The sequence below is a fragment of the Haemorhous mexicanus genome, chromosome 1, assembly GCF_027477595.1.
Source record: "Haemorhous mexicanus isolate bHaeMex1 chromosome 1, bHaeMex1.pri, whole genome shotgun sequence".
In the NCBI taxonomy this organism is placed as follows: Eukaryota; Metazoa; Chordata; class Aves; order Passeriformes; family Fringillidae; genus Haemorhous; species Haemorhous mexicanus.
The window spans coordinates 136,399,727-136,423,679 of record NC_082341.1 but is presented as its reverse complement, the minus strand read 5'-3'; the positions used below and the strand labels follow the sequence as shown (position 1 = coordinate 136,423,679).

General features: G+C 38.7%; 2 long non-coding RNA genes across 7 annotated transcripts in view; one reads left to right on the top strand and one right to left on the bottom strand.

Annotated features, from left to right (window-relative positions):
- The first annotated feature begins 6,787 nt into the window (after positions 1 to 6,787).
- LOC132336700 (uncharacterized) lies at positions 6,788 to 19,686 on the top strand. 2 transcript variants are annotated; one of them, XR_009488930.1, is made up of 5 exons: positions 6,793 to 7,542; positions 7,694 to 7,820; positions 7,977 to 8,151; positions 11,761 to 12,083; positions 15,915 to 19,686. It is a non-coding gene; the product is annotated as an uncharacterized LOC132336700 (long non-coding RNA). The 2 variants fall into 2 exon arrangements; XR_009488924.1 differs by lacking the exon at positions 15,915 to 19,686 and having other exon boundaries at positions 6,788 to 7,542; positions 11,761 to 15,339.
- The window catches only part of LOC132336711 (uncharacterized), a 36,644-nt gene continuing 20,900 nt past the window's right edge, over positions 8,210 to 23,953 (bottom strand). For 3 of the 5 annotated variants that reach the window (XR_009488937.1, XR_009488932.1, XR_009488935.1), the window contains one exon: positions 8,210 to 22,096. This is a non-coding gene — a long non-coding RNA (uncharacterized LOC132336711). The remainder of the gene's footprint in view (positions 22,097 to 23,953) is intronic. The other 2 variants (XR_009488936.1, XR_009488931.1) reach the window with 1 other exon arrangement.

The window sequence follows — 23,953 nt, the reverse complement described above, 5'->3', positions numbered from 1 at the left end:
CATGGGACACCCTTACTTTCAGGTGTCTTTCTTGGGTTGAAAGGATATCTTCAATTTTTGAGTACTTAATTATTATAGGGGAAAAAAAGTCTTGCTGTCACAGAACATACCTTTTGCAGACTGTTGCCATAAAATATGTTACCTTCCATGGTAATGTACATTAGTCTCCGATGAGACCAAACCTGGTCAAAAAATAGTTGTATCTGAGTTTCTCTACAGGGAAGAATACAGATGAATGAAAAATTTGCTTCCAAGCATGGAAGGTAGCAATTTCATTTTCTCACCATCAAGAGCCTCAGCGAGATAAATAGGATTAGCACGTGACTGGGCCCTGCATGTAGTAATTCTGGGCAGAATTAAGTCAAAAGTCTTGCATTACAAAATCATTAAACACTAGCTTTTTTCATGTTTTGGCACAAAGATTGCACCATGCCATCAATCATTAAAAAGTATGCGCAAAATATAGCAAATTTCTCAGTTAAAAGCAAAGTAAAAGATTCCTTTGCATGACATGTTCTTGACAAGGGCAGAATTAACATGATAGCACAATAAATCAAAACATTGAACTGGAAGATTTATGGTTTGGCTTTCTGTGTAGGACACATGTGACCCATGACTTACTGAGTGTCCCAGTCATGGAAAACTGCCCATTTTGTGTGACTTTGGTGCAAGTGAATCAGTTTGCAGAAGGGCTGTAGGACCTAATTTTAGGCTCACTTAAATGTATGGCTTAAACATCATCAGGAGATTTGACTGTGGTTTAACAGGTAACCAATACACAGAACACAGTCCTAAGGGCTAATTATTGCCAATATGATGTGTCTCTCAAGAGGCAGTTTAATGTAAACTTGCATTTCTAATGTGCCACATATTGTGCTATAACAGCCCATCTTCCAGTATGATTCAGCTTTTCCTGAGATTCAGTTTGTTGTGTACATTTGTCCCTCTTTCAGGAGGTTAGAAGAAATGAACAAAATTGCAGCTGTTTGAAGTGAAATATGAAAAAAAGTGAATATATCTTCTTATATTAAAAAATAATATATGTTTTGATTTTCAATTAAGTGTTACAAAAATACTAATAAGTGATGGAAAATGTAAGTATATAAACATAATTTTGAAACTAAGAATAAACAGAAAAAAACCTAGGCACATTTATCTTCTGTTCACTTATTTTTTTAAAGATTTTCCTTTATTCTATAAAATTATATTTGTAAAAGGTTTTTTCCTTAGATTTAGCCATGCAAAAGCATTTATATTTTTTTAATTGCTTGCACTTTTATTTAACTTAACTACCATTTACATGCTTGGAAACCTAGCTTTCAATAGCAACAAAGTATGTACATAATTAGTAATGGGGCCTTCAATCATTCCCCCTCTCATGTTCCACTGTTTTCCCATATTCCAGCACAGTTATGTGCCCTTTAAGCTATTTTTATCAAGTGTGACAACTTTGAACTTGTTCCAAGACCATATTGCCTTAGATGTGACCTTCTGGTGTGGAAGTTAAATGTTCTCTGAAAATCTTGCATATAACATGTACTTCTCTATATTTACTCTAAATGTAATATCTTCAAAGAATACCAAAAAGTCAGTGAAACATGAACTTTTTCTATAACAGCCCTAGAGCCTGATCCTTTATACATGACTTCAGTAGGATTTACACATGTGTAAGGGCTGTGGACCATGTGTGCAAATATGGACACATGTTGTATCATATTAAGGTTCAATAATAAGGCTGGCCAGGAAACAAGGATTCTGTTTCGTGAAAGATTCTGAGGTTTTGGCATTTGGTTTCATTCTGATGCAGGGTGAAATCAAGACTTTTCAGCATGTTTTGAAAGCAAGAGAGTCTGCAAAGGAGACAGAAGACAGACGTGTAACCAGGGCTAAGTGTATACCTGTCATGGTGAATCCCCATCTCAGACACTGCTTCAACTCTGAGAGCAGTGATTCAAACGTGGATATGCCCTGGGCAAGATGAATTTCCTTGTTACCACATTATTTGTTGTCCATAAAGAATGAAGCCCTTCCTCCTCATTTTGAGTGAAATTCCATTCTAAGGTTGAGGTAGGCAGCCCTGCCCCTCTCTCAGCAGGACAGGCAGCACTGCTGGCCAAGTGTTTTATCTGCAGAGCCATCGTCTGACTGTGGGCTGTACTGTAGGCCAGGGGACCCATGAGGCGTGTTTGGTCACAAGGCAGGTGACAGACCATGATGCTCTCAGGGCTCTCCAGACCTGTTCTCTGAGAGGCCACAATCTACTCAGCAAGCACTCACGAAGCAGAGTTTGGGGACCAATGATATAAGCAAAAGGGCAGGGTGTGGTAGTTCTATATCTCAGGTTTTTATAATGTGACATAAGAATTCCTGTCACTGGAGTTGTTTGTGTGCTATAGATATAAAATGTTTGCCTAAGATGTATGTTTCTAAAGTATCAACTTTTCTTTGGGTTTACAAGGAATTGGATATCAAAGGGAGTAAATATTCAGTTAGATGAATGGTTTTTGGTCAGAAAAGACATGCTGAATGAGTAGGAGCCCCATCAGCCCCGTTCTATTTCCTTGGTCTGAAATGAAATTATTTGATTTGTTTCTTAAAAAATGACAGTGTTGATAAAAAGACTTTGAGATGCATATGCATTTGAGATATATCTGTATCACATAATCCACAAATGTTTTGTGTACTTTGAGCCTCCCACAAATATTGTCTTAGTAATGTGCTTTGTTCTGCAATGATGTGGTAGACAATGATAGTAAAGGAAATCTCACCCAAATTACATTTCCATTTGGATTATACTATAAAAATTAACTTTTCCAGATTTGATGTAAGCTCTAGCAAGCATTAGATGATAACTTAACTGAATATACATTTGAAAATTGATTTCATACAATAAAAACCCAAAAGAAATCCCCAAAAGATTGAGTGAAATTCTTATGGACAAATGAAATATAGCTTTGCCTGTGGGTTGGAAAAGATCTGGAAATATTAGTGGGTGCCTATTTTGTTCAGCTCTTACAGTGCTTGCGTTACTGTTTGCAAGCACTGAACTGTGAAAACAGTAGGAAACAGTTAAAAACCAGTAAAGACAAAATTCTAGGAGAGGAAATAGAAGTTGACAGATTATTTTAAATTTGAATACTTAGAAAACTGATAAACAGGAAAAAATCTAAATTTTCTCTGAGTTTATTTCTAAGACAATTGTCCAAATTTAGTCTCTCTTTGAAAAAGCTCGAAGACTATATTTAAAATTTTATAATAAAAAAGTTTGCTTTCTTCATCATTTGATGTTGGCATGACCCTAGACAAGTTTCTGGTACATTTTGCCTAAGGGCCAAAGTAATACTTCCACTCTGAATGTTAAATACTATCCAGCAATCTGTCCTAAATCTTGACATAAGAACTGGCCAAGCAGACATTTATTCTGTTCTTTTTTATTAAAACAATATTTCAAACAGTTACTTTCCAAAAAAAAAAAAAAAAAAAAAAAAAGGCAGGGAATTGGAGCCGCCCGTTTTGAAGAGCAGATGATGTTTAAGTTTTAACATTTATGTGGTAGCAGCAAAGAGGCATGACCTAGTCCCCAGTCAAGAAGAGGCAGTTGAACAGATGATATGAGGTGTAAATGCTGAAGATCTGCTTCAGTGTGCCTGGTAAATAGGCAAGGGTTAGTTATTCCCTCTCTGTAGATGTGGAAGCAAATCAGAAAGATCATAACTGATTTTGACCAGGAGTCAGTGTTAAAGACAAGATTAGAATTCCAGAGTTGATTGCTGTGGAGTTCAGTTCAATAACCAGTGCTGAGCCCGCTGAAAACCCCATTCCTGCAGGCAGCAGGTTTTGGCCCTCTGAGCTGAGCCCCTCCATTACCAGCTGCAGGTCCTTGCTCAAGTGGTTATGCCACAACAGGCCACAGTCAAAGTAAGGAGCGAATGCTTTCCACAGAAATTCTCAGATTGAGCTTTTTCACCAAGGATATATTTCAGCATTGTGTTTTCCCACTATCTGTGTATTCAAATGAAGTGGACCAGCAGGACTTCCTGCAATAGTGCCCCTCTAATCATGTATCAGATCCCCCCCAATGAAACTTTGGTTGCCTTGTGTTCAAGAGCTCAGCTGGGAATGGCTGTGTGAGGGAGTATGAGTGACCTGTCATTGTGGGGAAGAAAACAGTGGCACTAATGCATGCTTTTATCAGTGAAACATTAGAAATACTATTTTAACAAACAAATCCATGAATGGACTTCATGGATGGTATATCATTTGTCTGAAGGGCACAAGTGCATCAAAGTTTACGTCCTTTTGGTGCAATAGGACGGTGAGCAGCAGAGATCTCACAGTCATATCAAAATAGAGTAAGCAGAATGTTTTAAGGCTCTTTTTTTAAGAACCTAGAGGTCCCAAATTTGTCTTTCCTTTGACCCCAGTGTGTAGAGGCAAATGCCAACCAGAAGAGGGAGCACATGTCAGCTGGAAGTCTATCCCTGGAGCTCCACCGGGCCCAGCTAATTACTATGCTGGGAAATACAGCCACGTTGGCAAAATAAATAAAAAAGATAAATCCGGGCTTGCCTTCAGGAGAAGGTCAAAGCTGATCAGAAAGGAACTGATATGTATATATGCCATTGAACTACCCTAGCAGAAGTATCTCCACGTTTCAGAGTGGCTGGATTTGAGACAGAAATGTGTCAACCTTGAGCTTTCATAGTCAGCTCATGAGATCAACAGCAGGCTCCTTGCTGTGCCTCTCCCACTTACAGTTCACACAGAGATCAGTTATGTATGTAGTACGAGTCATTTCTTGCTGCAAAGAGGCCATGACCACTCATTGCTTTCCTCTTTTACTCTCTTCCTCTTTTTGCCCTCATTTGGTTTTCCTTTTCCCTATTTCTCCTGCTGCTCTGTCCTTCAGATCTGGTTGTTCCCTCAGTTCCTGGGCACTGGCTTGCAGAGCAGAGGAGAAGCCGTGGAGGTCTGGCTGCCTGCAGCACCCCTGCAGCTCCTGGGTCGCTCCCCCTGCGTGCAGAGCGAGCACTGAGTGACTCCAGCCGTAGCCAGCTGCAGCTGGGTCTCTTGGCAGGAGTGCTTGGCTTGGGGAGCAGTAAGGCTTCCCTGCCACAGGACTTTTACTGCCATCTTTTCTGCTGCCTCTGACACTGGACCACAACTCTAAATAGCTGTCTTGGCATCAAGGCTGCACAGCCACGAACAGAGGGTGACTCAGAGGGGTTGCATGTGGGTAAATGGGAAGCACTGATTCATCCAAGAGGGACTTGCCATTCTTCCTTAAGTTTAGCACTCATGTGAGATTCTTTTCCTTCCTTTACAGATTTTTCACCCTACACTCGTTTTTTTGTAGTTCTCCCTCTCCACCACCTGTTGACTTTCTCTGTCCCCACTGACTCTTATTTTCAGTCTTCTCTGTCGCATTCTTTACCTTCCACTCCCTATTTTCTATTGTTCTTTTTATTCATGTTGTCCCCCCCTTTTCCTTCTTCCTTGTTCTTGTCTCTGCCTCTTTGTTCGTAATCCCATCTCCAAAGTGACATCTCACATCTTCATCCTACCAGAAAATAGTCTTGTTTGCAAGCTTACATCTATTTTTCTTTCTTCTGCTGGATATGCCACTTAAAACATCTTTGCTTCCTTGAAGGGCTCTGATTAAGTTTGCAAATATTTTTCTTTAAATGGTTAGAATGAAACAAGGATTTGAGGAATATTGACTCAACAATTTATTTTCTCTTAAATGTATTTGCTTCTCCTTAAATAATAATTGAAGTATGTTATAGCACAATAAGGTCTTCACAACAATCAATTAACATATAGACAATAAATGTAGAATAATTAAAAATCTTCAAATCTGATTTGAAATTACCATTTTCCTGATCATATATGTGAGTTTCATGGCTGTACATAGAAAATAAGATACTAGGTATAGGTATTCATTACTGTCTTTTTAAAATGTGTCCTATGGTGTGGCTTTTTGCAAATTATTAAAAATATAGAATTTTGCATGTTATTATTTTTGGTTTATTACTGTACCAAATCTAGAAAGCTGTTTTCCTTTCTCTGTTATTAAGACCAACAGAAGAGATGTGACAATTTTATTAACTTACTATAATGGGTTAAGAGATCAATAGGCTTTACATAGTATGCAGTAACTAATATTATTCTTTCCAGCCTTTTCTTTCTTTCTGAGACACTTGATCTTTTGAGCGCTTGATCTTTTTAAGCAATGCTAGGTCAAGTCAGTTATCTAAGGAATAGTTTGCTAGAGAAAACAAAAAGGCAATGGTGTCTGACAGTCTTCAAATGCACTTTGTACCTTGTTGTTTTAGTGTCAGCTATTGACAGATCTAGTTGGGGAAATTTCTGGTCCTATCAGCAACAACAATTCAATCTTCCATAGCACTTTTCACATCAGAGCACATTACAAATAGCATTATCATCCCTCTGTTGATAGCACACGAGGTTGGGGTAGGGATAACTGACAGGTTATAGGTAAAGGAAAGGTTTGACTGGAAGAAATAATTTTCCAGTAGAAAACAAATGCAATGTTAAGTCTTTCAGTGACATCTCTCCACCACTAAAATAATCTTACATGAAGAAATTTTCAAATCTTGCTGAAATTGCCCAGTCTATGATCTGACTTTAGATATAGTTGCAAAAATAGTGAAATTAGGATCACTTTTAGTGACATTGTTTTGGCTTAGTCAGGTCTTTTCTTTCTTTTTCTTTTTTTTTTTCTTTTTCTTTTTTTTTTCTTTTTCTTTTCCAAAGTACAAGTTCAGTCTCTGGTCTCTGAGGAAACATTCCTTCTCTACCACACAAGTGGTAAATAAAATCTACAAATAAATTCTATTTCCCCAAATGTATAGGATACAAAAAAATGTATTCATTAGTGTGAGATATAAAAATGTAGACTCACACTTCTGAAATCTACGGCTGTTCCTTTCACACTTGTGCCAAAGGCAAACAAACATAATTCTCCCTGGCAGCTGGACGACATTCCAAACAGCCACCACATTAATTCACTCACCTCCATCAGCCTCCGCCTGCAACCTGCACAGCTTGCTGCCAGGAAGCCTGGCAATAAATTCCAACTCTAAATACCAAACAAGGTAGAAAATACCATACAATGCATTATTCCAAAGGACAAAAATGGGCTTGCATGATAGGGATACTGAGCAAGGAGCTCTTCCACTGCCTTTTGGAGATCTCCTCATTGCCCTTATGGAGATTGGCAGCTGCCACAGAAAATGTAGTTTTGCACTGACAATTGAATTCTGGATTTCTTACTTGAAATTTGAGTCATTTTTTTTTTATAACAATAAATAGCTACATGCTTGATTAAAACTAACATTTGTATGTTGATGATGTGCAAACTAATGTTAACACCTGATGTGATAATGAGGGATCAAGCCTGGAATTGCTGTGTATTCAAGTGCTTCTGGAGAAGGGTGTTGTGGACACTGCTGCAGCTCTGCAACATCTCTTAGTGAGGCTTTTTATTTTTTTTCCAACTAGCTATATATGAAAAGGCAGGTAAGTACCAAATTATAACACCATCTATGGTCATAGATTATGTTTATTTTTGTATGCATTAGTTTTGGTTTGGGTTTTTTGTACCATGTATGTACACAAAAGCTTTCCACTTTTCTCTTGATCTTAAAATTGTTTTTCTTTTAATTTCAAGAAAAAGCCCAAGAACTAAAAGTAAGTCTGTTCTTGGAAGAAACAGAATGCACCTTTCTCACCTAACAGCAACTGCAAACAAAATGGTCACTATCTCAGGAAACAGATAATTTCTCATCAAGTTAAAGGTAGAGTATGCAATAAAGGCATCACAAATTCTAAGGTGTTCAACTGTGGTCTAGTTCTGTCACTTTTTTTCTGTTCACCTTTTTCAGAAAAGCTGTATATTCTGAAATGCAATTAGCACAGTATGTTAATTTTGTTTTCCCTGAAATAATTTTCAGGAGTTCAACCTAAAAGAACACCAAGCAAACTAAGTTTTCCAGTTTCTTGGGTTCTTATGAGTATGAAGATCTGAGAGAGAAAACTCAACAGAGCAGCTGTCAAAAATGTTATTGCCGGTTTGGTTAAGATTGCATTCAGCACACAAGTTAGCCATTCTGTACATTCCAGCCAAAAGTAAGTGGAATAAAATAAAAGTAAAGGAATAAAATCATTCTCAGAAATGTAACAGGCATTTGAACTCTCAGAAAAGTTTTATTCTGTGTTTTGAGCAAAGTTGATGACAATAATTTCATGCAAACAGCTTCCACACGTGTTAGTTTTACTAACTTTGTGTTAGTTCACTGCATCTAGGGGCGGTAAAAAGCTCCCTCTGTTTGATTAGCCTTCTATCTTGACTTTATCTTTTCAGAGTTTTGCAAAGCTGATAAAAATACAAAAGTTCACACAGAACAATTTATTTGGATTTCAGTCATAGCTTTTATAAAATGAGCTTCTGTATCAGCAAAAGTAGCTCATTTTTGAACAACAGGGTGAGTAATTATTGAAAAAGTATTTTACATCTTAGAGAAGCATTACTTAGGAAAACCTTATACCCTGTAGATCCATGCACTTTTCATGCATTCTTTGAGTGAGCACTTACTCCTCAGTACAAGTGTGTGTTTTCAGTGCTTCTTTTTGCAGGGATAGAGAGGTCACTCAGATGATCTCAGCTTTTCTTGTTGTTTTTGAAGTTGCACTAGGATCTCTACCATAGGCTGTTTACTATGTTGAGTGGCTGTCATTTCTGTACAATTAGAGCTACTATGAGCTTTCTAATACAAATTGAATTCAACCCTGTTTACTCCTCCTGCCCAATTCTATTTGCGCTATATTTTCTGCCACGGGATCCTTGCCTGAGATGGAGTTATTTTCCGTAGGTTACAAACTGTGCAAATATCTCCCCTAATTTTTTTTTTTTCCCCCCAGCATCATTGAATTATTTTCCTGCATAATTTTTGATTTAGTCCACTCTCCACTAAGATGGATGCTTTTTAGTTACATGCTTTTCTTCTTCATGATTTTATTCATCTCAGAATAATTTACACTGTTCTGTGGAGTTCCTAAAATAGCAGCGTAGTGTAAGGAGCTATAGGGTCAACAGGTCTTGCTGTAATGGCTTCCTAGACAGGGAGTAAGTGCTTCAGTCCTTTCACATTTAAAACTACTGTTGACCTCAACAAAGCATAAGGAGATTGTTGGATTTAACTGTCTTCACCTCAAAAAGGACATGCACTGAGCAAAGAGACATGGAGACAAAATTGGCTAGGAGAAGTGTACCTTAATCTGCACTTGCAAGTCTTCCAGTGCTTCAGTTTTTTCATACCAGCCGCTCAGCTTTAAGTGGCTTTGTTTTCAGGGGTTTTTTAAAGTTAATTTTTCTTTACAGAAATGACACCACTGTGCTGTATTTTTGCTCTACCTTCTTAGTGGAGATTTACAATCCAAATTCCAGAACAAGAACTGCTTTGGACTGGGGGGATGGTGGTGCTCCGTTTTGAAAAGTCTCAAGATTTTATCTTGAGTTTCAATATTTGCTTCTTCCTTTATAACTGCCATTCTTGGACATGAATGAACCCATGACCGTTTTAAGCTGCTTTTTCTTTGTTTCTACCTCTCACATTTGTAACATCTGAAAATAAAAATTTGATAAAATATTAGAAGTTCTAAAATTACATCTTATTTTTTCTGGAATTTAAGATTTTTAATCCAATCTCATTTTTGACACCTCTAGGATGCCAGTTTTAGGGTTAACAAAACTATATGCTTCAACATGATTTGAAACCTAGGGACTTAACAGAGCCTGAAAGAACTGACAAAAAGGACACAAAAGGGAAAAAAAAGGAAACATCACACACACACACAAAACTGAAAAAGACACTTTTTAAAAATGTGTTTATAATTCAGTTAGTCTTTAACAGGGATAAAATGAAGATCCTTATTTTTCATTTTCAATTACTTTCCTACCATATTTACTAAATTTGCAGGTCAGAATTTTTTTTTTCCAGCTGGCAACCTGCAGCTTCCACATGAGATTTGAAAGTAAAAAATATTCATTCTGCCTCATAGGTCACTGATGGTAATAAAGATTCCATAATAGAAAATTAACTGACAATTTGGTTAATGATGTACAAAACTGAATAGAAGCCCTCCCAGAGCTCCTTGGCTCTACAGAGCTAACAATAGTAAAAACAGGCTTTTGCTCAGAAAAGTAAGCAGCCCTAATTCAGGGTGTTCCAGCAGGGAGCTGCTCCTTTGAGTAAGAGCATGTTCTTTAACGCTGCTGCCTGTCACTCTACTTTAAGCTGCCAGCACTCAGCACTGGGGCAGCTGCACCACCAGCCACCAGGGCAGGGAAAGCTAAAAAGAGAGATACCAGGTTTTGGGTGGTAAGGTCCTTCAAACTGAAATGCCAGCAGAGACAAGATGTGCTCTGTTCAGCTGGAATTAGTCACTGGAGCAAACAGGACTCAGCTCTCCTGAGCGGCTGCGTGACAGCTGGGATTAGCTCCTTCATGAACAAGAGCTGGTGTTTTTCTTTCTTCCTGTACCTAATAATGAAGTTGCAGTCACTTTAAGAAAGAAGTGTTCTTACACCCAGTATTCTTTTCTTATATGATCTTTACATAGAAATTCATCTGTATCAAAGAATCTTCAGAGATATTAAAATGCTTATGGCTCTGTCTCTTATTCCTCCCCAGAGATGAGGGAGACCAAGGCATAAACGAGGACTACAAGTTTAAGTTTGTTCACAGTCTGTTCCTTGGGTAGAGCAACTACGTGCATGAGCAGCTTATAACCCATTAGAAGGTTAAAATCTTGCCTGTGGCAAGGATTACTTTAGTGAAAATGCATTAATAACATGGGTTTGTCTGCAATGATATAGTCATGTGTCTGACTCAATATTATTACCAAGAATAATTAACTCGGCAACGGGGAAAACACACATGTACACAAATGAGGTGCTGATGTTCATGAGATAATTTTCATTTATCATGAACTGTCTCACCTGCCTTCTGTTCTGTACACCACCTCGGCCTCTGAGACTAATGTGAAACAGCTTGAAACACTTTAAGAACCAAACAACCAAAAATGTATATTTGCAGATAAAGGTTTCCTTTCCTCTTCAGAGGTGGGAGAAGCATAGGTCTTGGACAAAGTGGTATTTAGTGTTGCATCTGGGATAGATTCAATGTGGGGAACAGTGAAAGAGAGGGAAAGCACTAGAGATAGTAGCCTGCAAAATTTTGGCATTATAAAACATGGAGCAGCTATTTTCAGGTTATTTTAGAGGATTCTTGTACCACAAACAGTTTTCTATTAAGATGTTTATGAGTTTTCTATTAATACAACTCATGAAATATCAGAAGTCTGATTTAGTGAAAATACATTCAGAATTAAATAGTATTTAACATTCATAAGACACAGGGCTTCAGTACTGTATTGCTACCCCCAGCCTTTTGGAACACATTGCATTTGTAAACCCAGTAAAAAATCACAGATGTCTGCCATTGAAAGAAATGAGCTTTATCCAGTTTGTTTCTTCCTACAAAAGTAGACAACCATATCATTCCTTTTGGGCATTTGCCAAATCCTTTGGGATAATTGGATAGAGATGCCGTGGAGTTGTGAACAGTTGTAGTTCTGCTGTTGACCTACAGTAGCTCTGTTTTATTTCTTTTTTCTGGTGTGAACCTTCCTTGAGGAATGGCTGCTCTGTGGATTTTATCTCCTCCTTTCTGGTAGGTTTCTGGATACCATGTTGTCTTGGAGTGCAATGGAGCCATCTGAAGAGACATTACTGGCTGCAGGAGGATCCCTGGAGAGACTGACACATGGATTGCCCTCAAATATCTGCTGAAGCAGCAGGAGACATTCTTGTAACAAGCAAGAAGAGACAGTGGTGTGGTGCAGCACTTCTTAACAAACAAGGTGGAAAAGAGGAATCCCTCTCTGCTTCCAACAGAGGAAAGGGAAATCTTGCTTCACTTCTGAAAATACTTCTGGAAGCAAATAAAAATGCCAGCTCTAGTAAAATCATCTTTTACAGAGCTACAGCCTTGAGTCAGGTAATGCTCCTTAAATGTCAAACAACAACATTAGGAATTTTCCTCCAGTAAGGCTACAGAATTTTGCCTTTTTAAAATTACTAGATTATCCTTCAATTTGAAATCAGTTTTTCCAAGACAAATTGGTCTTTTACATTTATTCTACTGCATAGAGGAAATGAGATTAATTCATTAATCTCTAGGTTGCACTGTTGTAAAACTTTGGGTTTTTAAATTCCATGACTCAACTGTTAGGGTGTTGTTTTGATATCGTTTTAGCAAACATTCTGGATCCCAGGAAAGTTCATCACCTGGCAGTTCTTTTTTCCTAAAGGAGCTTAATACTATTGCAAAGGAATCAAAAACCACTTAAGAAGTTTTACTTGAGACCACAAATTTTGTTGAGGCACAATTTTGCCAAGTGATTAGCTGGAGGCCAAATTCTGCAAATCCTAAAATCACATGTGTATTCCTTTCACTTGAAAAGTACTCCCAGTTTGAAGGACTTCTCATGCAAATAGGGATCTGCAGGATTTGGCCTTTTGTGGCAGGGCTGATATCATGGCTTTGCTGTATGTAGTTAAACAGAATTTTTTTAAAGGGTTCATCAGGAAAGTGGAAACAGATTTTCCTAAACTAAATGCTTATGGTTGAATTTAAAAATGCTGCCCTTGTCAGAGGTTAAACTGTTCCCTGCCTCTCTCTTATAAGCATTTTAACTATCTACATTAAATACTGAGAGTAGTGAGTACAAGGAATAGGGGCACAGTATAAGTACAAGAAAGTGTAAAACAAAAGGGCAGTTTCATGGTCCCTATTAAAACACATTAAAGCCCCTCCAGCTGCTAGTGTTTAACCAACAAAAAGTATGGTTTCACACCAAAAGAACAATCTGTTCTGTGAATTAAAGCATTTAGAAGGGCTTAGTAACAAAGGTGAGCACCTACATAAATTAACAAAATCAATGGCTCTATACATATCAATGCAGATAATGTTTCAAAACTGGGGGAAAAGGTGTATAGAATAACTGGACATGGGTCTGGTTAGAAACTTATCCAAGAAAAGTCCAAATACCTGAACCATTGTGGTAAAATAAATAGAACTGTGTACACATAGAAGTGGAGTTCTAGAAATGAAGCCAAATTTCTAATTCCATAGCATCCCTTTCCATCCTGTTGGGCAGGAATAAATATCTGGCAGCTTAGACTTATCTCTATTGCTTACTTTCTCAAAGGTCATGACTTGTTTTCTGCATGGAGAGAGTTGGAACTTTTTCCCATGAGGGTGTAGTTAGAAATGTTTATATACACACCACCAAACCCATTGTGCCTCATGTCCACTCTTTTTCAACGTCAATATTCTCTATCAGTAATGCAGCAGCCTGATTAGCTACAGAGATCTAAAAGTGTCATGAAAGGCCTAAAGAAAACAAAAATATGTCTTCCAGCCAGGAGTGCCTGTTTCCAACGTTTGTTTCCAACCTGCCAGGTGTTTCATAAATGTATAGTGCATCTCTTCCCTAATAACACCTATAAATAAAAGGACGCTGACCTCAGCCAATATTTACTCTTTTAAAATTACTCACTGGCTTATTTTTCTGCTTTTCTTCTACTTATTTTCTTTCTACTTTTCTCTAGTTTGCCCTCGAGTTTCCTTTAGTTTCTTCCTACTGTTCTAGATTTCTTGCCCAAATTTTGTTACATTTTCATTTCCTTACTAATTTTCTTTTCCATTCTATTTTTGCTCCGTTTGCATGTCACTTCATTAGCTCTCCCTATCAAGTTTTTATTCTATCTTCTGCTTTACTTTTGTTCTATCTTTCATAGACTCTCTCCTGACTGCCCTTGCTTCATTTCATTCATCTGCACATTTTTTTTCTGCCTAGATCCTTACTTCCCTTTTCTAGCTCATGCTCCCCTTCACTGCACCTTTATGCTTACATCCCACCTCTACATGAAAATCCTGACAGATTAGTGTGGACATAGCTCAGCCAAGACTGAGAGAGAAGATATTCACACCTTATTCTTATCTTTCCCTGCAAATGATGTGAAGAGAATTAACAGTGAGAATTTCCCTTAATGTGTCAAAATCTGTGAAACTTTTTTGTATAGCAAATGGGACAGTTTGAACGCTAACAGGGATGCACAGATACAGCTAGAAGGAGCTGCTTGTCAAGGAAATGAAAAAAATTTTGTCCAAACAAAAAAAACCCCACCAACCAACCAACCAACCAACCAACCAACCAACCAACCAACCAACCAACCAACCAACTCCTCCCCCCAAACCAAAAAGACCAAACCAAACAAAAAAACCAAAAACACCCTAAAAACACAAAGAACATAGCAAACAAACAAACAAAAAACTCACCAAAATCCAAACCAAAACAAAAAAACCCAAACAACCAAGCAAGCATTAAACCAATCAAAAAAACTACAACACACCAAAAAACCCCAAACCAAAATCATAAGAGAGGTAGCAAGCAGACAATATCGACTGTAAACACTTTCTGTCTCTAGAGTGCATTTTATACCAAAACAACAATAATCCCCAAACAAGAAGTCCTCACCCTAGAAAACTCACAACTTACCAAAGTTTTTTTTTTAAATTTGCTTTATGTTCCTTCTATTTCTTCAGTGTCTTCACATTGTTTCTTCCCATTTAAGTTTCCTATCTTCTTCTATTTTGAGGAGTTTTCTCTTACACTGGGCAGTAGTTGGTGCCCTGCTTTGCTCCTCTGCCTTTCATGTGCAGCCCTCCCAGTCTCTCTGGATCACTCCTGTGGGTCCTTCACCTTCCTGTGTTCATGACTCTGACTCTTCATGTGCTCTCTTTGTATTAATCTTTTAACCCAGGTATTCATCATACTTTCAACACCTCAAAGATCATCTCTGCTAGCTTCTTCCCACACAACAAATTATGTAGTCATGCCCTGCTGGCATAGCCACAGAAGCTCTCTCCTGCTTTCATTGCACGTGCTCTTGTTCTCTCCTATGCACACACATTGCACCAGCACTTCAAAACTGTACCACATATGTGGATATATGAAGATTTTCCCTGTATGTCCTTGTCATGTAGGCTCAAACACTGCTTTACAGGTTCTTGCCAATTTATGTGATAATTGTAGTATAACCTCCTACTAAAATATGTTTAATTTTTCTTCCCCACTTCCTTTTAGATCATTTTTTGACATGTGCAGACACCTCCTTCTCATATGTTTTCTCCTTTCATGATGAATCCATCCTCAGATGACTTTTAAATAAAGATGTTCATATTTTGAGTGATAAGGCATTAGCTGGACTGAAAGTAGTTGAATGAGTGTTGTGGGGAGCAGATCTGCTCCTCTAGTTAGGACTAACTCTCCAGATTTTCTCAGGAGAGGGTTTTTAAATTTTTTATCCCTGAAAAAAACAAAGGAGCATATTTATTTTGAAAAGTAAGATTTTGATAGCATCTTGCTGAGCAACTGGGCTGGAAGTCCTTACTTGATCTTAAGAGGAAGCTCATTTGACTTTTCAGAGGACAATGCTTATAGCATGCTCTTATCACACTTGATTTTAGGGGGTTTTTTTCCTTGACTTCAGGCATGTCAGAGAAAATTTAAAACTAAGGTATGGGCAGTTTCATGACAGAAGTGAGATTCCTCAAAGCAGTGCAAAAAAGAGCAACCCTAACTACTGATTCCTATGTGACTTATGGCTAAGGTGTAAAGAGTACAATGCTACCAACCCTTCTTCAGAGCTAGGAAAGTGTCCCAGAAAGGCTGACACACACAGAGAATCTGATTTTATCAGGACTCGGGGAAAAGTATTTTAGCTTTTCTCAAAGTAATTTTCCCTGCTCTTGTCCCCCCAGGTAATGACAGTATGGAGACAGGACTGCCAGCCTTTGTGCTGGAGCCATTTTCTGCAGCCTGCCTGCCAGTCAGCAGAGCTCTCCCAGTGTTGCAGCTGCAATGAAGGAAGGCAAGCACTGGCAGAGGTCATGGTGCAGCCTGGCTGGGCCGTGTGCCTGTGTGGGTGGTGGGCCAGAGCCCCAGGACAAGGCACACCCCAGCTATCCACTGGAGATAGAGCAGAAGTGTTTCAAGGTGTACTTTGCCAATGGCCTTTCAGAGCCGTGGCTCTTGGTCTCTGCAATGTTCCCCTCACCAAGGCCCTCTCAGCCTCCATGAGACTTCCATTTGTTGATCACTCTGGTGCTTAAAACCTGAATCTTGACTACTCTATATCAGACTTGTCCATTGTCCTCTCTATTCAAGGCCTGCCCCACACAGTTAAACCCTGTGATCCAACCTACACATGCCTCAAGTTGTTCTCAGGCTCCCCACTCAACCTAATATCAATCAATCTTACTCATAATCTCCACTGGGGAATTTTTACAAGGATAAAGGAATTATTCTGCTCTTCAGACTGCAGTTAGACTTACTGGTGGGTGCATGCATGCTCAGTGTGTCCCAGGGGGTTCAATTCCTCAGATCAAAAATGGGCATCTGATTAAAATACAAGGCAGATTTCTTCTGTACAGGATGCTGAAGTTCCTTCCCAATAATGGACAATGGAGGAAACAATGGAACTGAGGGGGAAAGTCATATGTACTGAGAACCCAGTTTAATCTGGGGGTCCTATGCAGATCTATTGCTTTCTTAGTTTCAGGATCTCCATAGTGTTTCCAGGTCATTATGCCAGCCAGGGAAGTTCTCAATGCCCATCAGCAAGCAATGCTGAAAGACCTGCACCTTACTTGTGCCCCAGGAAAGTCAGTGCTTTTGGTCTTACAAATAAAGCAGGAGTAGAAGTCAGATAGACTCGGACAGCAACTCGGAGAGCATGTGTTGTCTTCCAGCCAGCTTTGGCCAGTCTTTGGTAGCAATTGAACCAAACTATCAATTAAGTGTTTGTATCATTTCATAATGAAATACCATCACATTCTAAGCATCAAGTTATTATTTGCATAAAATGATGTCACACTCTTTTTACAGTCACCTAATTTCTCTTATGTTAAGCAGTTTCCAGGCTGATTCACCCATATGCCAATTATGCCACAGAGCAGACTCCTGTCCAGTGGTCTTTGTTTTGGTCTTTGATACTGCTTTGGTCTAAAATCTTCATAGTAGTGGCTTCCTCCTGTATGATGTGAAAAAGCAGGCGTGCACAGTGTCACTGACTTCTGACCCCACAGAAAGCCCCACAAGATCAGTGTTTAGTCTCATGCATTAAATAATGTCCACGAACCTAGGACATGCCTCCAGTGGTGATGAAGAAACTTGTGCCTGAGCTGGCATGACTGATAAGTGGAAGAAATGTGCCTGAACAAACGAGTTCTGCCTTACACCACCCTCTGCCAGCCCCTGTCTAGCTCATTTGCACAGCAGGGCTCTGTGCCATGCCAGAGGCTGACGTGGCTCCCTGCGAGCTGGGGGATCACTGCTGGGCTCCGTGTGGAGACAATGCTAACGAGCTCTGACTCCCAGGGAGCAGTGGCAGCCAGGAGGAGGACATGCAGAGGAGAGGAAAAGGCTGACTGCTGTCTCCTTTTTTCCATTACATTCTCATTTTATATTCTTATCATCTTACTTAGGTATATTTTCATTACTTATATTTATGCTTTTCATTACTATTTTCTCTCATTTCTCTTATTAGATTATAAAAATATCTACTGATATTTATTCCAAGAATCTTGAATGCAGGGGAAACCCTTGGTGCAGCTACTGAAGAAAGATGCTATATAAAGAATACTTCAGCATAATGCTGCCATCACATCTATCAGGGAACATATCTCCCATCTTTAAATGCAATGACTAAAATCAATAGGCAAGCAAATAATATGATGCACTTGGAACAGAATTGGGCCATTGCACTGAGGACGGAAATATTCCATAGCTTTTTTGGAAGAGTGTCTGGCCATAGAGTTGTGTGTGTAAGTTTAGGTGTAGAAAGTCATAAACAACTTTTAACAAAACTTCTGACTCTGCAAAGCAATTCTACTTTTATATAACAAGAATGAATTTTTAGCCATAGAAGTCCTGCAGCACCAACAGAGTGAAAATGGGCAAGAAATACTCTTATAGATAGAAAATCCAGCCATATACCATTTTAACCAGGGATTTTAAAAAAGCTTCTGCTCAGTATATGTGCAAAGTGGATAGTTTTCCCCTCTTTTTTTTTTTTTTTTTTTTTTTTTTTTTTTTTTTTTTATTCTTATACAGATGGTTTCAAGGCAGGGATTTGGAAAATATCTGAAAACAAACCTCACAAGACAAAGATTTACAAGTGCTTACATCTAGATTTCTGATAGGGTAGCCAGACATCAGGGAAGAATTTTGCTTTCTTCTCAAAAATATTGGAGCTATCAAGACGGATTGGGCACAGAAGATAGTGTATGTAAGGGCAGTTGGATGACTGAAAATAGAAACTTTTAAGAATAACACAGAGCCATTTTGGAAGAGAATTCTGTATCTGGAGAGCACAGCAGACTGGCCAAACTATATCAAGGATATCCAGGAACCTGGTAAGCAGATGTGAGGCATGTGGGGAAATGTGGTCCAAACAGCAAAAGAAGCTATGAAAAACTGCAGCATCCCTAGCAGGCCTTGGAGCACAGTAGGAATGGGCCTTCTGAGAAAATGCACCAAAAAGTTACAATTTTGAGCTAGAAGATTGTAGGTACTTGTACATCTCTTTTAAATGTGAAGTTAAAACACTGTCACAGCTGAGTGTAAATTTAGCACGTATTACTTTATTTTTGAACTGCTTGCTATGAATTGAACTGTTTCCCAATTGAGAGATGGTAACTTAACCCAGGAATGTGTTAGCTTGGATGGTTGCAATGACCTCAACAGAGTGTTGAGAGAGAGAGACCCTATCTCTGCAAAAGGCAAAGAAAAAATACAGCCAGCCCTTCCTGGGTAAAGAAATAGATGTACCAAGAGCCTGAACAACATCCTGCTGCTGCACACAATGTTGTCTGCATATTTTTACATTCACAGCCCCACCACCACTGCCACTAGTGGTGGTGAGAGGATGAGGAAGATCAGTGCATGTGAAAAGATGAGAATTCACTACAACCAAAACCCTGACTGCCTTCTAAGCAGGAGACTGTTGTAACTGGGGATCTCCCCAGAACAAGCTGTAACCTTGAAAAAACTCAGGGCATCGAAAAAGGAAATTCTTGTTGATACAATACAGCAGTGGGCAAGCATATGCTTCCCTGAGACATTATTGCAACACTGGGTCATTGACATTGCTATGAAGGAGAGTGAGATCCACCTTCACTGAGATATGATCAGCACTGCATTGAGAAACTACAGCCAGCGGAAGGATTGACTGCAAGACAGCCTCCTGGCACTGTCAGAAGATAAACACTCATTAAACTCCTACGGGGTAAATCTAAGACCCTGTGCTACAGCACAGTGTGGAGCAACACCTCTCCAAGCCCCGAGGAAAATATCTTAGATCCTACACACAGTTAAGAAAAGAGAAAGAGACAGACGAGTGTGTTAAAATATGTATGATGTTAATGAATTTCAGACTTCAAGGGTGTGTAACAGAATGCTAAGCACATAAATTGGCTGTGGTAGTTGCAATTAATTTTGGTATCTTAAATAAATGCAGTAAATGGAACATTAGTATAAGTATAGTTCCTATGGGGACATTTATCACAAGTGTATTTACTGTATAAAACATGTTCATTTTTACCCTGTACTGTTGGCTGATATCAGCAGTATTTATAAACTGAAAGCCCACCTATGCTGCCACAATAAAGGCAAAGGAAGCATCAGCAACAATACCTACATGAGATTTTATATAAGGATTTCACATAACAACAGAGACCATACACAGGAAGGAGGTTTAGCATAATCTTCACTAATCTCCTGGGGGTGAGTGGCTGCTTTACATAGGTAGCTGTGCAAGTTACACAAACTACTGATGATACTGTCTAAAGTGGTATGAAGATGCTTACTCATTCTCCAAGATGAAGTGTAAAATGACTTTGAGGAAGCTGGTTAGAGAAAACAGCATACAAGGCTGAAGGAACACTGCTAGGCTATTGAATGGTCTTGAATGTCTCACTACCCTTGCTTTAAAAACTGAGTGTACCCGGGCTTTCACAGTCAAGTAGATTTGGGGAAATCCACCTTCAGGCACTTCTTTGCCTCTCCATGTCCTCCTTCCTTACAGTCTGCTGGGACTGGTGATGTTCAGGAAGGGAATGCCAGAGGACCTCCCCCCTTGGCCCACCTCCACAGCACTGTGGAGAGATGGGGAGCAAGTTCTGCTGTGGGTGGGGCTGCCAACCTCTTTCTCTCCTGCCTTCCCTTCACCAGTTGATGTGCTCTGGAGTGGAGCCCCTGATGCTCAACCCTGTTGCTTCTCTAACCATTAAAGCTGTTGCACACAACTACATACATAGACATATAAGAGAGGCAGGCAGTGAGAGGAATTTTTTCCTGCACTTGTTTGGTTCTACATAAGGAAAGTAAAATATCTTCTGAAATATTTCTTTTTCTTTTTTTTTTTTACTTCTAAGTTACTCAGTACATTTCTAACTTTGACTTAACTTTTGAATGTTGATGGTCAGTAACTTTCTGCATATAAACTCCCAATGAGCACTGCAGCCAGAAGGGATGCAAGGGAGCCAGGAGCATGCATGAAGAGCAAGGAAGGCAGTGTTGCTGCTGCACTTAGCATTGGTAGGAGCCATGATGGGCTACAGACCGTTCTTCATGTTTTCAATCCATAGAGGATGCTAAGGGATTTCACAGACTATGAAGAAGAGCCATGGGACTGATTAAACCACTACACAAAGTTTTATAGCATACTCTAGGAGTTTCGTATCTTGTTTTAGAAAAGAAGAGGCTAAGAGTTGAGATGATCGCAGACTGTAAGTATCTATGGCAGGAATGTGATTTTGATAAATAAGAGTTAGTCTAGTAGACAAAGGCATAATGAGATTTAATTGCTGGAAGCCGAATTAGGAGAAATTCAAAATAAAAATAAGGCTCAAAAATGTAAGGGCAAAGATAGTTTTTCCTTGAAACAATTCACTAAGGGTTGCTGTGGGCTCTTCATCACTGGAAGTATTTTAATTGAGATTGGCTGTTTCTCTAAACTTTTGCTCCAGTTCAAACAGGAATTAATTCAGGGAAGTCCCATGGCTTGTATTATAAAAGAGGCCAAGCCAGATGATCACAGTGGCCCCTTTTGACTTTTTCATTTATGAGCTCTGATATAATCAGACCCTAGCACAATATAGCCATAGGCAAAAACACTTCCTATTCATCACAGATTATTATAAGAAATGTAACATCTTCTCATTATAAACCAGGCAGTACTGTTTATGGCTGTATTAAGCAGGTAAAACATAACTCTAGTTTCATGTGTCTTTCACTCATTACCTTAAAAAACCTCAAAACATTTACCCAGCTCTTCCCAACTATTCAGCGTAAAAAGTGTTTAAATGTTGAGAACAATGAGTTCAGGCTCCAATACCGCTGAGCTGTCTTTCAGTAAGAACACACAACATGTATCCTAATAAATGAGCAACCCTAAAGTAAACCCTGCATCACTATCACCTGGATGTACCTACACCTAATGTCCCCTTGATCTTTGCACAGAACTCTCATTGCGTACACAGCGAGAGCAGTAAATGGCTCTAAGGGGGTAGATACTGTTTCACAAAAAGGTTTAAGACAAACACAGGCAGCAGAGAAGTGCTGATTTAGTAACAGAGTATTTTACAGCAAAGAAGGTCACAAATTGGCAGTATTAAAGGTTTTATTTTGGTTACTTGACAAGTGCGAATAAATGCTGTACAGAACAGGTAGTCAAGTGCCAGCAATATTTTTCTTTTGAAAATGTTATCTTCACTTCAATCTTCAGTAGAATATAATCAGTCAATCATAAAGCTGGCTGTTCCAGGCAAATACTTTTACCATTACACAATCCTGTGTGAATATTGGGTTCACACACTGGAGACATAATGCTGCAAACGCTGAAGAAGACAGTATTTTCTAATCCAAGAAGAGCCCATTTCACCTTTTGAGATAGGAAATTGATATTTTCAGAAAGTGGCTTTTTAAACGAGCTTATTTCCTATTCCAGATAGACTCTCTTAACTTTATTTACAGAGCTGAACCTTTTGATATTAGACAGAAGGGCAGACAAACAGTTTATCTCCAACATATTTTTCATGCACAGTCCAGGCAGTATCTTGTGACCAGATTCACAGAACAAATCATTTAAAGTAGTGTACAGCTTTTAGAAACTAGGTAGTTGAAAACAAGCAATGAACTTAATGGTGACTTTTAGCAGAAAACAGAAAGTTTGGTGGAATACCATAAATCCAGCGGTTTCATGTTAGCCACTGATTGACACCAGCTAAATTTACCCAAACTGTCCCAGTCAGACTCTTTGTTACTTATTTTTTTAAAGCTCATCAGGAATTAGCATATATTTTTAAATTACATTTCTATTTTTTGTAGTCATAACAAAAGAAATTTCAAAAGAGATGTGGAGTCTCATCAATCACCTTTTCGTCAGTGCTAGATCGTATTTTCAATGATGGGAAGTAGTTGTCACAAAATATTGCCACAAAATATTTACATGCTTATCATCAGTAACAGAGGTGATTAAAAATGCAAGTGGATCAACTTAATCAGCCAACAAGCAGCAACTTGTGGATGAAGTCTAAGTATGCTGCAGAATTACCACCAGAGATCAAAACTAGCAACATCTTTGGTTTGGTTTTTTTTTATTTTAATGGTCCTGACTGCATGTCTACAGTACCACACTCCAAATGTCATCCCACTTTGGTCTGCCTATGAAATTTCCCACTGGCCTCTCCTCTAGACATCCCCCTTCTATTTCTGATACTGTCTCTTCTTTGTTATGTCTTTTTCTTTAGACCAAATTACTTTTTTCCTCTCACTTGGACACTTACTTAATTTATACTACTTGAATTCAGCTTAAAACCATGGAAAGCAAAGTCAGCATTTTATCCTCTCCCTCTCAACACACAAATGTCATGCTTTGAGTTGTACCTTCATGTTTTTCCTTCCCAAAATGGTACTTAGGCAAACAAAATTTACAGGAAATATATTACTGATAGACATAATGTAAGATTAATGGTTTTGATATGGGCATTGCCTTTTCGTAAAGGAGTTGACTTTGTGGTATAGTTTTTGATTGCCAAAGATCCATGAGTGGACTTGCATACACCAATAACTTACAATCACACTCTTGTGCACTATCAGGAGTAAAAAAATCTATTGGCTGCTAAAAGAAATTAAAGACAATGCATTTCAATCCCAAGGAAGAAGTAGCAAAGCAACCTAAAGAAAGGCAAAGCACCTAAAAAGTGCATCTATCAGAAGATGAAAGGGGAATGTCAGTGATATTTTATGATTTATAGTAGCTCTGCAGTTGCAAGCTGTGATGTGGGAATGTGATGTGTTTTCTCAATAGGAGAAATAAGTGCTCCAAGTTGATCCTTAAATAAATGTATAAAGTGCTGAAAAGTATGAGCACAGACTATGGCTTGAGAAGTGCAAATACAGATATGAAATGACTGCTCTTGAGTGCGGGAGGCTGGGTGATAGAACAATGAAGATGAAAAGTATATAGTGCTCCTTAAAGAGTTTACTGTTTAGTGAGGGAAAAAATGAATATATTGTCTTCAGTCCTACACTCCCTCTTTCTTCCTGCCTTTTATCACGTTGCCAAAATTGTTTGCTTTTGAAAAAAATTATGATTTTTAAAAAATAACAGCCCTGGTTGTACCTTAATACCTTGTTTCATTTCTTCAAAGGGCTCAGCAAACATTGCTAAGCCTTCCTAACAACATGGCTCTAAAATATTACTATGAGATTGGGAAACTGAATCCTGCAGATGAAA